General features: G+C 49.7%; 2 non-coding genes and 1 pseudogene across 2 annotated transcripts; all 3 read right to left on the bottom strand.

Moving 5' to 3' along the window:
• Window positions 1-135: 135 nt before the first annotated feature.
• On the bottom strand, window positions 136-310 carry LOC122143507 (annotated as a pseudogene).
• Window positions 311-1,142: 832 nt separating this feature from the next.
• LOC122143505 lies at window positions 1,143-1,306 on the bottom strand. Its single transcript, XR_006159200.1, has one exon. It is a non-coding gene; the product is annotated as a U1 spliceosomal RNA (small nuclear RNA).
• A 518-nt stretch (window positions 1,307-1,824) lies between these two features.
• On the bottom strand, window positions 1,825-2,012 carry LOC122143506. The gene has a single exon (XR_006159201.1). It is a non-coding gene; the product is annotated as a U2 spliceosomal RNA (small nuclear RNA).
• Window positions 2,013-2,516: the final 504 nt, after the last annotated feature.

Below are 2,516 nucleotides of genomic sequence, written 5' to 3'. Positions count from 1 at the left end.
ACCAAATTATGCCGTCGAGATTCCCACATTTGGGAATTCGCAGGGGGCAGAACTGCCCACCTTAATCAAACACACCTGATTCAGATCATCAGCTCATTAGTAGAGACTCGAAGATCTGAATCGGGTGTCTCAGACAAAGGGTCTCATATGTTTTAGATGACTCCCTTTAACCAAACACACCTGATTCGATGCATCAGCTCGTTAGTAATCAATTTAATATGTAGTCCCCCCCGGTAGGGGATGATATCAGATATTAAACTGATAAGAACAGATACTACACTTGATCTTAGCCAAAAGGCCGAGAAGCGATGCTGCAGTGGTGCAGCGGGGAGGAAGCGGGACATGGCCACGCCCATCTCGGCTTTGGTAAGTCAGGGAGACCTGTAAGCGCTGGGGGGACGGTGCAGGACCCTCCCTACTCTGCAACGTCACCGAGCTCATGTCATCGGAATCCTTGGCTCGAGCCGAACGAGAGGCAGGTCTCGAATTGGCAGGTCGCTCTGGCGAAAATTTTCGGCTATTTTGGATTTTGTCGAAAACCTTCTTTTGCAAACCGGCACCAGGTATTTGGCCCAGTCCGAACCAAAGCAGCACAGAAAGATTCTCTGGAGTCTGACGGTCAATAATCATCCAAAAAAGTGGAAATTTCCATCCACCTTGGCGAGGGGGCCCTCAAAACGTTCGAAGGTCGTGTGGCCCAGGTTGCTAAAATGGCTATAACTCCAGAGAGGAATGAGATCACTTCACCCAAATCGGCACGCCTATGCGCGGGCTCAGTCTGTGGTCAGGAGAAAAAAGGGTGCTGTGTGACTGGCCACTTGGTGGCGCTGTAAGGTGAAAAAAAATGAAAAGGAAATGAAAAAGGACAACCAAACAATCATGAAAACAGCTACAGCTCGGCAGCAGTCAGTCCGATCGACTTGAAAAGTGAGGTCTGTGAGAAATTTGAACCCACCAGGGGCCGATTTTTCAAGAGCGCAAGTGACTTTTTTTTTTTTTTTTTTTTTACACACGCACAACCCATACCAAGCATAGGACGGAAGTCCTCATTCTGAACAGCTCTCTGGATCAGAACAAACGCTCTGTATAAAAAAAAAAGATCAGGAGAAAAAACCCATCTGCTTTTTTTCAACCAGCACTTTCAGGGGAGAGCGCGAACGCAGTCCCCCACTACCATAAATTATGCAGTCGAGATTCCCACATTTGGGGAATTCGCAGGGGTCAGCACGGCCGGAGTGCAATGGACGAGCCTCGCCCTGGGTGAACCGCCTTCTTGATCATGGTGTCTCCCCTGCCAGGTAAGTATGAAGGCCCAGGCGGCCAGTCAGAGGTACCATTTCCGTCTCTACCGTCCTCATCAACGGTGAACCCCGCCCCTAGCAAAGGAAGGACGGCTGCCTTCCATTACTGGCCTGCAAACTGCCAAGCGTTGGCACGAGCCGACGCTTCCCAACCCTGGTTTTAGATCAGTGTTTCCCAACCGCGTTCCTGGAGGCCCCCCAACACTGCATGAATGTGTTCTATGTCACCTTAATCAAACACACCTGATTCAGATCATCAGCTCATTAGTAGAGACTCGAAGATCTGAATCGGGTGTCTCAGACAAAGGGTCTCATATGTTTTAGATGACTCCCTTTAACCAAACACACCTGATTGATGCATCAGCTCGTTAGTGAAAGACTCCAAGACCTCAGGTGGATGCATCCGAGGAGAACTCTCAATAAAACAGCAACCACGGCATCTGCAAGAGCAGACCTCAGGGGAGCCAAGACAAAGCCCTCATTCCTTTTTCTGTTATTCATCACAATAAGCAGCAATCCCTGAAAGGGGAAGACCGTTCCTGGAGACACTGCAATACCAGGCGATGCGTGGAGTGGACAGAGCAAGCCCGGCTCCAGCTCCGTGATCCAAAAATCAATTTAATATGTAGTCCCGGGTAGGGGGCGTATCAGATATTAAACTGATAAGAACAGATACTACACTTGATCTTAGCCAAAAGGCCGAGAAGCGATGCTGCAATGGTGCAGCGGGGAGGAAGCGGGACATGGCCACGCCCATCGGCTTTGGTAAGTCAGGGAGACCTGAAAGCGCTGGCCTTCTTTTTGCAAACCGGCACCAGGTATTTGGCCCAGTCCGAACCAAAGCAGCACAGAAAGATTCTCTGGAGTCTGACGGTCAATAATCATCCAAAAAAGTGGAAATTTCCATCCACCTTGGCGAGGGGGGCCCTCAAAACGTTCAAGGTCGTGTGGCCCAGGTTGCTAAAATGGCTGTAACTCCAGAGAGGAATGAGATCACTTCACCCAAATCGGCACGCCATGCGCTGGCTCAGTCTGTGGTCAGGAGAAAAAGGGTGCTGTGACTGGCCACTTGGTGGCGCTGTAAGGTGAAAAAAATGAAAAGGAAATGAAAAAGGACAACCAAACAATCATGAAAAACAGCTACAGCTCGGCAGCAGTCAGTCCGATCGACTTGAAAAGTGAGGTCTGTGAGAAATTTGAACCCACCAGGGGCCG

This window comes from Cyprinus carpio, unplaced genomic scaffold, assembly GCF_018340385.1.
Source record: "Cyprinus carpio isolate SPL01 unplaced genomic scaffold, ASM1834038v1 S000005827, whole genome shotgun sequence".
Taxonomy (NCBI): domain Eukaryota; kingdom Metazoa; phylum Chordata; class Actinopteri; order Cypriniformes; family Cyprinidae; genus Cyprinus; species Cyprinus carpio.
The sequence above is the reverse complement of the archived record's forward strand: the minus strand, read 5'-3'. Positions and strand labels throughout refer to the sequence as shown.